The 14,982-nt window shown below is 40.9% G+C and overlaps 1 pseudogene; it reads right to left on the bottom strand.

The window, feature by feature from the left end:
* Positions 1-4,926: 4,926 nt before the first annotated feature.
* On the bottom strand, positions 4,927-5,924 carry LOC126960694 (E3 ubiquitin-protein ligase RING2-like; annotated as a pseudogene).
* Positions 5,925-14,982: the final 9,058 nt, after the last annotated feature.

Here is a 14,982-nt window from a genome sequence, read left to right as displayed (position 1 = left end):
TCACCTTATAGTCCTAAGCTGGGTGTTTTTTAATTGATCTATTAGTTTACAGACCATATTGGCCATTTCATTTATCTTGAAAATGAGAGTTTATCACTGATATCCCGTGGGGCTTTATATTAATTGAGTATTTAAAGAAAATTAAAAAAAAAAAGAAACCAAATAGAGAAGTAAATGATTGGGTGTCATGATGTGGCTTTTGACTTATAAACCTGAATGCGAGGTAAAAAAACCAGGTTTCCTCCTCAGCAGCCCATCAATTCCCGGTAGGTGGCTCCATGTGGCTGGAGTCAGGGCTTCTATGAAGTGCTAAGACCTTAAAGCTGTTACCTTCACTCTCTGTCCCCTTTCCTCTCCTTTGTAGCAGTCTTTGTCTATTCAAGGGCAAAAATGTGAATCATTTGAGGTGTAAACTGCACAAATGTAGAGCAATTTTAGAAATCCAGTATAAATTAACAGATACAGGGCTTTCTGTTGTCTGAGTTTCCAGAAGTCTGCCTTCCTCTTTAGTTTTGCTGAAATGTTGTCTCAGGTTGCCTGAGTCTTAAGAAAACGGATTGTGATCCCTCCGTTTCATGTGAAAGGAGCAAACCCCTGTTCAGGCCTCACTTCCTGCCAAGCAATCTTTTGACATTACAGGCCACCACCTGGCTGCCTCTGACTTATTTTCTCTGTCTCTGGCACTGCTCTTCTCTCTTATCTCACTCTTCTCATTTATTGTACATACTTTTTCATGCTACTTTCAGATCATCATAGATTAGCGTTTTCAAAACCCTGTTACTATCTCAGGTATCCATAAAATGATTCTTGTTTAAAGACTGAAAGGGGCTCTGTGATCACACACAACTGAATGCAGACAGAACCAGTCACTATATTTGCCAATTTCATTAAGTGGGGGAAAAATAAAAAAACATAGGCTTGGCAATTGGGGAGCTTCATTTAGACAAGTCGATTGAATGCTCTACTTCCTAACTGGGTGCTTTGATCTTGGATAAACACATACATTAGAAATTAATTATCCTAAAATGTTAAGTTTGCTTTTAAGAAATATTTATGAAATGTTTCCAGTTATTTATGGGCTATAATCTAAAGACGTTATCTTGTCATTCAAGGTTCATCAAAGTTGAGCCCCAGTTAAATTTTTAATTTTTTTTTTATTGAAGTGAAACTCACATAAACACTTTTAAATGAACAATTTAGTGATACTTAGTACATTCACAAAGTTTGGCCACCACCACTTCTATCTAGTTTCAAACATTCTTATTACCCGTAAATAAACCCTGTACCCATAGGCAGTCACTCCCCGTTCCTCTTTCCCCCAGCCGCTGGCAACCACCAATCTGCTTTCTGTCTGTAAAGATTTGCCTGTTCTGAATATGTCATATAAATAGATTCACACAACAAGTGACCTGCTGTGGCTGATTGCTTTGACTTAGCATAATGTTTTCGAGGTTCATTCATAGTGTGGTGTGAGAGGAAAAACCTTTTTCCCTACCAATCTAGGTTCAGTGACTGGGGTATGCTAATTTAGCTGACAATGGACAGATTAACAGGAGAAAAGATAAAGTTTATTCATATGTAGAACACAAAAGAAGCGGCTCCTGGCCGGGCGCGGTGGCTCAAGCCTGTAATCCCAGCACTTTGGGAGGCCGAGATGGGCGGATCACGAGGTCAGGAGATCGAGACCATCCTGGCTAACACGGTGAAACCCCGTCTCTACTAAGAAATACAAAAAAAAACTAGCCGGGCGAGGTGGCAGCGCCTGTAGTCCCAGCTACTGGGGAGGCTGAGGCCGGAGAATGGCGTGAACCCGGGAGGCGGAGCTTGCAGTGAGCTGAGATCCAGCCACTGCACTCCAGCCTGGGCTACAGAGCGAGACTCCGTCTCAAAAAAAAAAAAAAAAAAAAAAAAAAAAAAGAAGCGGCTCCTGAACTGCTAAAGTAGAGGTTTATATGGCAGCTTTCACAGGGGAAGAGGAGAGGGAAGAAGGGACTTCTGTGGGCAGATCCAATGGTTTCCTTATGAAAGACAAATGGATTTTTAGGGGAACAAATAGAAGATAAGAAAATTTGTGATGATTTTTGTTTATGTAGGTACAAGTGGTCTTCATCTTTTTCTGGGCTGTAAAACTCCCTGGAGAGGGATTTTGTGGCAGCCTCACTCCTGAAGTTTCTGCTTCTAGTAGGATAAGGGAAGCTCCAAAAAGCTTCTTTCCACATCTGTTGACCCTCAAATGCCTTCAGTTTAAAACAATCTTCATACCAACTCTGGGGGCCGAGTGGGTCCCCACAGTAGCATGTATAGCATTTTGCTGCTTTCTACATTTGAAAAACCTTACATTCACCTATTCATGGTTGATGGACATTTATTTTCTACATTTGGCTATTACAAATAATGCTACTATGAACATTCATATACAAGTTTCTGTGTAGGCTTTTCTCATTTCTCTTGAGTGATTAGGTCATAGAGTAACTCAATGTTTAACCTTTTGAAGAACTGCCAGACTATCTTCCAAAAGGGCCACACCATTTTACATTCACATCCTAACCAGACTTGTTATTATCTTTTTTTTTTTTTTTTTTAATTTTAGCCCTTCTAGTGGGTATCAAGTGTTATCACACTGTGGTTTTGATTTGCATTTCCTTAGTGACTAATGGTGTTGAGCATCCTTCCATGTGCTTTTTGGCCGTTTGTATATCTTCTCTGGAGAAATGTCTGTTCAAGTCAAGTCCTTTATCCATTTTTTAATTGGCTTGTCTTTTTAAAATTGTTTTTAGAGTTTTAAAAAAATGTATTCTGGTTTCTAGACCCTTATTAAACATGATCTGCAAGTACTTTTTCTCATTCTGTAGGTTGTCTTTTCACTTTCTTGACAATGTCTTTTAACACACCAAAGTTTTTAAGTTTGATAAAGTCCAGTCTGTTTTTTCTTTTGTTGCTCATGCTTTTTGTGTTAATTTTTAAATTTTAAATTCAAAGACAAGATGAAGAGCTAGAAAAAGCATCTTTTTGGCTCAGTGTTATTTGAATGCCTTCAAAAAACTTATAGGGAAGTAGAATGATGAGTTCTGCTTCACTTTACTGTCTCTTCACTATATTTACTAGCTTGAAGAATAAATAAGAGGATTTTTTTTTTTTCGAAAGGACAAAACTTTCTGAGAACTCACCCCTTATTGGAAACACCATTTTTATTTCAAGAAGCAAGTATCTATGCTAAGGAATAAAGTACAGATTGCTCTGTTTACCATCAAAGGGCTGTTTTCTGGAATTCTGCATATTATATGTTTTCTTAGAAAATACTATGAATGTTTTCCCATACCAAATAACAAAATCCTAATTCTAATATACATATAAAAAGGGTCTTGTGGAGAATATTAGTATTTATTGGCTAAGTGTCAGTATTAGCCAGGTGTGAAGTATGCAGGAGATCTTTGATATGAATTACACCTTAACTTCTCTGTGGTAGTTAATTTTATGTCATTTTGACTGGGATAAGGCACACCCAGATAGCTGGTAAAGCATTCTTTCTGGGTGTGTCTGTGAGGGTGTTTCTGGAAGAGACTGGCATTTGATTGAGTGGGCTGAGCAAAGAGGACCTGCCATCACCAGTGTGGGATGGGCACCATCCAATCTGTTGAGGGCCCGAGTAGAACAGAAAGGCCTCTTTTTTAGAGCCGAGTCATCCCCATCTTCTTCTGCACGTGTACATCAGAGCTCCAGGTTCTTGGGCCTTTGGACTCTGGGATTTAACACTGTTGGCCTTTTGTGTTCTCAGGCCTTCAGCCTTAAACGGGGAGTCACACTCTCAGCTGCTTTGGTGCTCAGGCCTTCAGACTCAGACTGAATGACACCCCTGGCTCTCCTGGGCCTCCAGCTTGCAGAGGGCGAATCATGGGGCTTCTCAGCTTCCATAATTGCATGAGCCAATTCCCATCATAAATCCCCTCTTCTATGTCTATGTGTGTCCTACTGATTTTGTTTCTCTGGAGAACCCTGACTGATACATTCTCTAACACTTCAGAAATAGACTGTATTATCCATATTATTATGATACTCTAGGGCTAAGGGAAACATTATAAAATTGGCCTTAAGTCATTCAATTTGTATTTCATAAATGTAACACGAACTAGACAATTTCAGTTTACAGCCTGATGACAACAGATGCAACATTCCAGAGTGATGTCACTTTTTTGAAAGTGAATGATCCTATCTTCCCCCTGCCTATAACCTTTCAGTAGATTCCCATCATTTTTAGACTGAAGTATAAGGCTTATAAGGCCTTTCCAATTCTTTGCCTTCCTCCCCACCTCATTTTTTTCATCCCTCCCTCTTCTTTCCCTTTCCCACCTGATGGCTTTATGTGGCATCCCTAACATTTAGCCTGTTGCTCCTACAGCCAATAGCTGAAAGGCTTCATGATGTGTTCTTTACCAAATGTATTATCTACAGTACGGAGAAATCTAGAGAGCAGGATTTTGGTTAGAATTATATAAAACCCTCAGATATCCCATCTAGAGTTGACTTTTTGAGATGTGTGGGATGTGTCATTCCTCCAGCCTACATATTGATGTCAGCAAATTGAGAAATGGTCCCCCAGCCCCCATGATCCTGGCGACCTCATGTGTTCCCTGATTGCCAGCTGCCATAGGCAGGAGTAAAGGGCCAGAGAGCTATGTGATCTTGGCAGCTCCTTTCTCCTGCCACCCTTCTTCCTAATACCCATGATGTCAGCACTTCAATCTGCCTAGGAGAACATCAGACATTGTAGTACAAGACCCCTTGTTTGTGTTTCTGTCAGTTGCCCAAAGAATCCCCAGACTCCTAGATCACCACTGAAGACTTGAACTCTTGGCCATATAGTCTGGTGATGCCAGTGGCCATGGTGTCTGATACTTGAGTTTTGCTCTGGCCGTGGTTCATCTAGTTTTATGTACCTTGGCTTCAAAGTTCTTCTGAAACTAACCTCATAGTCAGATACCTGGATAAGTGATCAACAGCAGTGTCACCTGAAGTCTTTATGTATCTTATCTGTGCACTATCATCTTTTTCCATAATTGTGGGATGAGGCCTGAATATTAATTCAATCTCACTAGCACCATCCATTTCTGAATCAATGGCAAATGTTGCATTGTCAAGATCAAGCTCAAGCCCAGAATCAGCAGATGTTTTAGTCCATTTGTGACTATGGCCTGTTTCCTTATTTTTCTGTGTGGATGCACTACAGTGCAAACTATCAGTATTCTCTTCTGCTCTGCTACCATTTTCAGTCTGTTGTTTCTTGCCTCACTGTAATCTGCTCCTGACTGGTACCTTCAGTCCTTCTTCAGAGCTGAGACTGAGTGCTCACTGATTACTGTGCTTGTGGATATTGGCTAATACTCTCTCTCCAAGAACTTCATACTCATCACGACTTGGGTAAATTTTACTGATGAGTGCATCAAACATTTTAGACTAAAGTATAAGGCTTACTAGGCCTTCCCAATTATTTGCCTACCACCCCACCTCATTTTTGATAATCCTAGCTCTTTTTTCCTTTCTCACCCTATGGCATTTTCTGGCATCCCTAACATTGAGCCCATTGCTACCACCACCAAGAGCTGAAAGATCCCCTTAGTGATCTTTTGGAAACTAGATTTTTTTTTTTTTTTTTTTTGACAGGAGGGGTGTGTTTTGCTGTCATTTCTAAGGACTGTGATGATGCAGTCTGCACAAAAATGATGTAAACACTCCTTTGTGGTCATGGTGTCTTTCAACACATCCAAACAAATTAGGCCCATTATTTCACTGTGTAGACTTTGAGGTGAAGCCCCAATTTCTAAGCCATCTATTACCGCCTCTTCAGGTGTTCGTTGTAATTCATATAAACTGAACTCCCATGTTTTGGTTAATGGTTGAGATCCATTTGTTTGCACAGCCTGAGACATTGCAGCTCCTGCCCCCAGCCCAATTTTCTTTTTGACCTAGACTAGCAGGACTATTCAAATATTTTCCCCTTAATTTATGATTTTCTTTTTGGAAGGGACTCCATTTTCAGTACTTTTTCTTTTCTCTTAAAAATATGTCTAAGTTTGGCGAGGCACAATGGCTCATGCCTGTAATCCTAGTACTTTGGGAGGCTGAGACAGCCAGATCACTTGAGGTTAGGAGTTCGAGACTAGCCTGAACAACATGGTGAAATCCTGTATCTATTGAAAATACAAAAATTAGCCTGGTCTGGTGACACACACCTGTAATCCCAGCTACCTGGGAGGTTAAGGCATGAGAATCTCTTGACCCTGAGAGGTGGAGGTTACAGTGAGTTGAGATCACGCCACTGCACTCCAGCCTGGGCAACAGAGCGAGACTCCATTTCAGAAAAACTAAATAAATTAATTTAAATATATATATTCTTTTCCACAAAGTTTGGTTCCATTTAAAGTACACTTCTGGCTCAGAAATTTTTCATAGTTCTGTATCCTTAAGTAAACATTCAGTTGGCCATCATTTCCCCTTTCCCCCTCAAAAAGTCTTTAGACCTACAGAATATTACATAATATGTATTCCAACTTTTTTCCCTAGAGTCTTGTATATTTTCTTTTCTATATAAACTGAAGTATCTTCATGAAGATTAAGGGTCAAATTTACTATGCTTAAAGACAATTCTCATAGAATTATTCCGTCCATAGTATTTTCTTCCATAATTTTCTTATTTTAGAAACAAGTGTTTATTGAGTTAGTGTCCATTGTAATGCCATGTTGTTACTTTTTTCTATTCTTTTCTCTCATAATTTTGGAATTTCTGGTCCTGGAAAGAGAATCAAACAAAATCTTAATGTTAATCTATGAGAAATTGGTTCATTGACAGATTTTGCTGAAGAAAGAAAAATTAAATTGGTTGTGAAATGTAGTCGTCAAGTATATTCGAGAGTGCTTTTGGCCAGGCATGGTGGCTCACGCCTGTAATCCCAGCACTTTGGAAGGCCAAGGTGGGTGGATCACCTGAGGTCAGGAATTCGAGACCAGCCTGGCCAACATGGTGAAACCCCGTCTCTACTAAAAAATACAAAAAAAAGAAAAAATTAGCTGGGTGTGGTGGCACACACCCATAATCCCAGCTATTTGGGAGGCTGAGGCAGGATAACCTCTTGAACCTGGGAGATGGAGGTTACAGTGAGCCAAGATCACACCACAGCACTCCAGCCTGGGTAACAGAGTGAGACTCCATCTCAAAAAAAAAAGAGTGCTTTTTTTGGTGTTCTACTATCACTTCAGGTCCTTTATTATATATGTTTGATTTTTTTCCTATTAAAATACCAGATATATGGAGACATTTGACACATTAGCCTTGATGAAAAGTATAAGATATGTTTAAAGCAGCCAGGCGTAGTGGCTCATGCCTGTAATCCCAGCACTTTGGGAGGCCGAGGTGGGCGGATCACAAACCCAGGAGATCTAGACCATCCTGACTAACTAACACAGTGAAATCCTGTCTCTACAAAATTACAAAAAAATCGCCAGGTGTGGTAGCAGGGCACCTGTGATCCCAGCTACTCGGGAGGCTGAGGCGGAGAATGGCATGAACCTGGGAGGCGGAGCTTGCAGTGAGCCGAGATGGCGCCACTACACTCCAGCTTGGGCAACAGAGCAAGACACCATTTCAAAAACAAAAAAAAGAAAAAAAGAAAAAAAAAGATATATTTAAAGCTTCCCTACTTTTTTTTTAAATTGGTAGCCACATAAGTTTCAAGAATATGGCAGCCAGGTGCAGTACCTCAGGCCTGTAATCCCAGCACTTTGGGAGGCTGGGGCTGGTGGATCATCTGAGCTCAGGAGTTCGAGACCAGCCTGGCCAACGTGGTGAAATCCCATCTCTACTAAAAATAAAAAAACCCACAAAACCCAGGTATGGTGGCAGGTGCCTGCAGTCCCAGCTACTTGGGACCTGGCTGAGGCAAGAGAATTGGTTGAACCCAGGAGGTGGAGGCTGCAGAGAGCAGGGATGGTGCCACTGCACTCCAGCCTGGCCTCAGAGGGAGACTCCATCTCAAAAAAAATAAATAAATAAATAAAATAAAGAATAATACAGTATATAGAATGAACAACAGAAAAGAAAATCCAGTTTGCTTCCATTAGAAAAGTGTGTTTAGCATTTTGAGTTGCCACATCAGCTTATAAATTTGGTGTGCTCTGCTAATTACATGTTGTGGAAGCAGATGAATGAAGCTTGAGCCCTGCTTTGATATGCAGTGAAAGATTATTCTGTAGAAGAATGTCAGCTAGTAGGGTAAAGTCATTCTACTCTTAATTTGTATACTGAGGGACAATGTTGGGTGTTTGGGAGCCAGAAGGCTTTATGCTGACAGGTTAGAAATAAGATTGACTTGTGTGTTATTTTTCATCTCTCTCCTGACTCTAGGTATGTTTCCAAGTTTATATTATTGCACTACTTACAAACATATGTTTTCATTGAGAAATTAATCCCAAAGGATTTTTGATAGATAGACCTCCAGTACCATGACAACTGAAGTCTGTCTAGTTATTGCACATATTTATCAGTCAGTTTCAACAGATTGGGGCTAGCTTGGTGTTCTAAATGTATTTAAAATATGTTTCTACAGGGTTTGTTTTTTTAATCTGTGCTATGAAATTTGAAAATCACTAAAAATGAAGGGAATTTTTTTTTTTTTTTGAGACAAAGTCTCATTCTGTTGCCCAGATTGGAGTGCAGTGGTGCAATCTTGGCTCACTGCAACCTCTGCCTCTTGGGTTCAAGTGATTCTTGTGCCTCACTCTGCTGAAAAGGTAGGATTACAGGCATGTGCCACCATGCCCAGCTAATTTTTGTATAAAAATCAAGGGAAATATTCAATTCCTTTTCTGATGTAATGTAAGTTGTATAGATTACTAATGCACGTCCCCGGTTTTGTGATAAAACTTCTTAGGTTTTATCGATAACATTTTAGATTCATGGTTGTGTTAAATAAGTTAAATAATTAGATTCCCATTGTGAATATTAATTGAAATTTTGTCTTTAGGCAGAGAGTTATTTATGAATAGAAGCTTTGTGCCTAGAGAATGTATGTGTTTTTATCTGTTAGTATGGGAGGATATAAACTACATCATTAGTGAAAAAAAAAAAGACTTGAACTCTTTTCCTTCTCTCTTATCCTTCCTGACCTCCTGAAAATCCTCTCTTGCAGCCTCTGGAGCTCATGGTGCATCACCAGTAAATTCCTTAGGGACCTCCTCTGACCCTCTTCCTTCTTGCTGTGACCAAAATCATGATCTTATCTGAGTGTACTGCCTCCCTTGTAGCTCTATCAATTGGCGTCTATTTACATTTCATTAAGCTCTGTAACACTAGGCCTGGGGGTAGAGTACCTGCTCACCTTGCCCACTGCCACATCCAGACTAGTGTCCCATCCTCCTTCTGAAAAAGCCCTGGCTTTGCAGCCTATGCCGTTAGTCTATATTACTCACTAGCCCTCCTTAGCACAATCATCTCCAGGCCCTGTCCTGCTCTCCACGTTAATGGAAGATGTTAGCACCTGCCCTGCTGCTCTGTCCAACACTCCTGTTATAATTCTAGATCTTTCAGTATCCATACAGATAATCCTTCCAATATTTGGCTCCTTTTTTCCTTGTCTGCCTCTTCTCCATTGACCTTGTGCCAAGACCAGCTCAGTCATGGAGACCCTAACTCAGCCGCGCTAGAGAAATTAAAGACACACACACAGAAATATAGAGTGTGGAGTGGGAAATCAGGGGTCTTGCATCCTTCAGAGCTGAGATCCTCAAACAGGGATTTACCCACATATTTACTGACAGCAAGCCAGTCATAAGATTTACTAAAAGTATTCCTTATGGGAAATAAAGGGATGGGCCGAAATAAAGGAATGGGCTCTGGCTAGTTATCTGCAGCAGGAACATGTCCTTAAGGCACAGATCACTCATGCTATTGTTTGTGATTTAAGAACGCTTTAAGCGGTTTTCCGCCCTGGGTGAGCCAGGTGTTCATTGCCCTCATTCCAATAAAGTGAAAACCTTCCAGTGTGGGCATGAAGGCCATCACAAGCATGTCACAATGCTGCAGAGATTTTGTTTATGGCCAGTTTTGGGGCCAGATTATGGGCAGATTTTGGGGCCTGTTCCCAACATGTCCCCCTTCTTTGTTTTGCAAAGCAATAAAAGCAAAGGCAGCTTTGTCATGACGAGATACTTCTCACAGGAGTCAGGATCCACATCTGCAGTGGCAATGGTGATCACTGCTGTCATAGCTACCATTAAATTACTTACTGTGACTGATTGTCTTGCTTTCCTCAGGTCCCAGGTTTTCTTCTACCATCTGTGACAGCTTCTTGATCTGTCCCCAGGTGGATGGCTGTGTTCGATGGGTGTTGCTTGTGACCGTTGGGGTCCTCCTCAGAGTCAGTCTCAACAAGGCTGCAACCGGGGGGTCCTCAGGATCTTCCTGGAATCTCTTCCTCAGCATCTGTTTCATGGTAAGGTTTCAGGTGTCTTGATGGTATGCAAATTGGCTGTTGATTTTGGCCTGGAGAAACACAAGCATAACCTCTATCCCAAGTTATTATTTTACCTATTTCCCAACTTTTTGTTATCAGATCTCTCCACCAAACCAGTTGTTCTGCTTCTGTCTTTGCAGCTGGTTTCTGTAGATGCTGTTCAGCTGCTGATAGCATCTGGCCTTTGAGCAGGCTCAAAAAATTTAAAGTTAATAATGCTAGATTCAGTTGCATATGTGGTATTCCATAGTCCCCGTTTTCCCTCCTCTGCTTTTGCAACTGCTGTTTCAGGGAGAGATTCATTCTTTCCACTATGGCTTGTCCTTGAGAATTATATGGGATACCAGTAATGTGTTTAATATTCCATATAGAGAAAAATGTAGCTAGTGCTTGGCTAGTATAGCCTGGGGTGTTATCTGTTTTAATAGAAGCTAGAACGCCCATCACCACAAAACACTGTAAAAAGTGACATTTAACACAGGCAGAAGACTCTCCTGATTGGCATGTAGCCCAGACAAAGTGAGAAAAGGTGTCCACACATACATGTACATAAGCTAGTCTCCCAAACAAGGGAACATGTGTGACATCCATTTGCCAAAGAGATTTAGGTTCCAGTCCTTGAGGATTAACTCCTGTAAAAGATGAGGAATGTACCATTTGGCAAGTTGGGCATTGCTGGATAATACCTTTAGCTTCTTTCCAGGTAATGCTGTATCCGTGTTTGAGACCAGAGGCATTAACATGAGTTAAATTGTGAAAGTGTCTAGCATTAGATATTGCATTAGCAACTAGGTGATCAGCCATTTGATTCCCTTCAGTCAAAGGTCCTGGAAGAGGTGGATGAGGCCTAATGTGAATGATATAAAAAGGGTGCATTCTACTCCTAATTGCTGTTTGCAATTGGGTAAATAAAGTCATCAGTTCATCTGTATGAAATCCTAACTGAGCATTTTCAATTAACTCTGTGGAATGAACCACATATGAAGAATCAGAAATCACACTAACAGACATATAAAAGCAGTCAATACCTCAGTTACAGCTACAAGCTCCACTTTTTGAGCTGAAGTATAGGGTGTCTGGAAAACTTTCCTTTTTGATCCAGAAAAAGAAGCTTTACCATTACTAGATCCATCTGTAAAAACATTTTCAGCACCTTCAATTGGTTTAAATTTAATTATTCTAGGGAGGATTCAATTAGTTAATTTCAAAAATTGAAACAGGTTCATTTTGGGAAAATGATTATTGAGAATTGTTCAGTAACCAAGTCCTCTAAAGCCTCCAGTTTCTCTTTACACAGCGGCCATTGTTCTATCCAAATTAGCTTATCTGTTAACTATTTTAAAGGTATAGGTTCTGGAGTTTTAACAATGGCCACCATCAAAAATGATGTCCTAAACCTTGGTGGGAACTTTGTCTTTCCGCTTGAAGCAGTTCCTTCAAACCTTGCAAATTTTTTCCTAGTCCCATACCAGGAATATACCCCATTTCATGCATCATATGTGGACTTTGAGGGTTGTATAATTGTTCAGCAATTGGAACTTGTGCTCCCGATTGTTGTAATAAATCTCTTCCCCATAAGTTTATAGGTACAGAAGTTATAATTTGTTGAATAGTCCCAGGTTGTCCATTGGGCCCTTCACAATGCAAAATATAACTACTTTGATATACTTCAGGGACTTTACCAGCTCCAACTATGTTAAATTGAGTGGGATAAACTGGCCACACGGATGGCCAGGGCTGTAGAGAAATGATTGACATGTCCACTCCTGTATCTACCAAACCTTTAAATTTCTTTCCCTGAATAGTTATTTCTCAGGTAGGATGTTTATCAGTAATTTGATTTACCCAATAAGCTGCTTTGCCTTGTTTATTTGTGCTTCCAAATCCTCCTGTTCATTTAATTTCACTTTTCCCCATTTCCACATACAGCGCAATTAGGAGTGTGCTATATGCTCTCCTGGCTCTGCTTTCCAGGGAACAGAAGTAGATATAACAATTTGAATTTCCCCATTGTAATCTGAATCAATGACTCCTGTTTGTACTTTAATTTAAATTAGACCTTCCTAGAAGTAATCCTATTGTCCCCACTGGTAAGGGTCCACAGACCCCTGTTGGAAATTTTTGCAGGGGTTCCCCCGGCAGAAGGCTCACAGCTTTTGTGCAACATAAACACCCCTCATGGCATTTCCCAAATTTAAAAGGCAAAGGCTCAAATGTAGCTGCAATATTTCCCTGTTAGTCGGGTGGGTGTATTCTAACATGGAACTGCCAAGCCTCTAAATCACCCTCTCTTCTAACTTGCTGGATTCCTGCCTGAATAGAACTGAGAATGGTCACTCGAGGCACTGCTCGAACAGTCACTTTTCACCCAGGGTCCTCCGGAAAAGAAAGATCTGGAGGGTCAGGCTACTCTTTTGCTTCAAAATAAGGAGTGGTGCAGAACCTCTTCCTCCTTTGCCGTTTTAGCATTAGCTGGAAGATAAACCTGCTCTGTTACTTCTTCTGTTACTTTGTTATATTCTCCTTCCTCCTCATCATTAGTGTGAAAAGTTTCCAAGGTGGAACGAACCAGAGCCCACACTTGTCCCATTGCTATCCTGAAGCTTCCAAGCTCCCCTTCTTACTCACCAAGGGGATTGCTTTAAGAATACTGGGGTGTCCTCCAGTTTAGTTTCATGTTTTCCAACCATTGCTCTGGTGACCCTTTGACCTGGGTTTGAGTCGCCACATGTGGACGCCACTTGCCTAGACCGGCTCCGTCACGGAGACCTTAACCCAGCGGCACTAGATGAATTAAAGATACACACACAGAATATAGAGTGTGGCATAGGAAATCAGGGGTCTCACAGCCTTCAGAGCTGAGAGCTCCAAACAGGGATTTACCCACATATTTATTGACAGCAAGCCAGTCATAAGAAATAAAGGGATGGGCTCTGACTAGTTACCTGCAGCAGGAACATGTCCTTAAGGCACAGATTGCTCATGCTATTGTTTGTGGTTTAAGAACGCCATAAGCGGTTTTCCGCCCTGGGTGAGCCAGGTGTTCCTTGCTGTCATTCACATAAACCAAAAACCTTCCAGTGTGGGCATGAAGGCCATCACGAGCATGTCACAGTGCTGCAGAGATTTTGTTTATGGCCAGTTTTGGGGCCAGATTATGGCCAGATTTTGAGGCCTGTTCCCAACAACCTTGTCCCTCACATAATCTCTGCTGTTTATAACTCTAGTTATATTCTACATTCATCTCTAGAAATATCTTGTTTCCTCTCCATAATGTCAATTTTAAGAAGGCCACTCTTTGACCAATGCTGTCTGCCCATCTAAGTCAACTTCCCTCATGTCTGAGTTCCCAACACTTCTTTGACCTCACTAGGGTTTACGGTCCTTTCAATTTCCTATAATCCTTCATGTTCTCACTTTCAGTGTCACTCCATTTAGATGTCGTGTTGCGTGATGGTAATTACTCCTTTGCCTGTACTCTCAACTACATTGCCTTATTTTCTCCTCTGCAGACAATGACTAAGATTGGAGAAAAATACTGATTGACTTTATTTTAAGTTGACAATCACTAATCCCAAGTAAACTTTCAGTGCTGCCTGACAATCCCACTCTCTTTTCCAGTACTCGTCACTTTCCCACTCTCATAGATGATTATTTTCCCTTCCCTGCTCTCCTAAAACCACCACCATCTCCATCATTATTGTTCTCAGCTGGTGACCTTGGTCTCTAATCCACTGAGAAAACTGAATCAACCATTAAGCCTCTACCAGCTGGATGGTACTCTAACACTTGGCTGCTACCGGGATGAGTGTGGGTCAACTGTTTGCTTTCCCAGCTGATGCCAACCCCTTCACTTGTCTACCAGACCCTATCCCCAGTCATCCACTCAATGATGCTTCTTCTGTTTTCTGATTCTTTCTCCTGCTTCAACATATTTTCCCCACTATATCACATTATTCACACTGGCATACAGAAATGTTGGATGTCTTTCAACATTTATTAAAAACTTCCCTTGATGCCATTTTTCCCTTACCATTAAGTGTGAAGTCAGGTGTAGATACTCTTTACTGAGTTGAGGAAGCTCCCTCTGTTCCTAGTTTCCTAAGGGTTTTTACTATGCATGGCTATGGGATTTTGCCAAATGCCTTTTCTGCATCAATAGATATGATCAATTGATATGAACTTCTCTTTTTTCAATCTTCCACATCTTGGCAAATGGCAGCTTAATCTCTCCAGCCACTCAAGTCAAAAATCCTTAGTGTCACAGTTGACTTTGGTTTTTCTCCCATGTTCTATGTCCAGTTTCTTGGCAAAACCTATCATCTCCAACTTCAAAATATATCCAAGGCTTGTCATGTCTCAGCCACTTCACTGCTACCATCCCAGTCAAAACCACCACCACCTCTTGTATAATGGTATCTCTGCCCTATCTCTTTCCTCCATCTGAATTTCACACTGTCAACTTTTCAATCTGGAAAAT

The sequence above is a fragment of the Macaca thibetana genome, chromosome 8 (genome assembly GCF_024542745.1).
Source record: "Macaca thibetana thibetana isolate TM-01 chromosome 8, ASM2454274v1, whole genome shotgun sequence".
In the NCBI taxonomy this organism is placed as follows: Eukaryota; Metazoa; Chordata; class Mammalia; order Primates; family Cercopithecidae; genus Macaca; species Macaca thibetana.
Note: the sequence above shows the minus strand (reverse complement) of the source record. Positions and strands in the feature narration are given on the sequence as shown.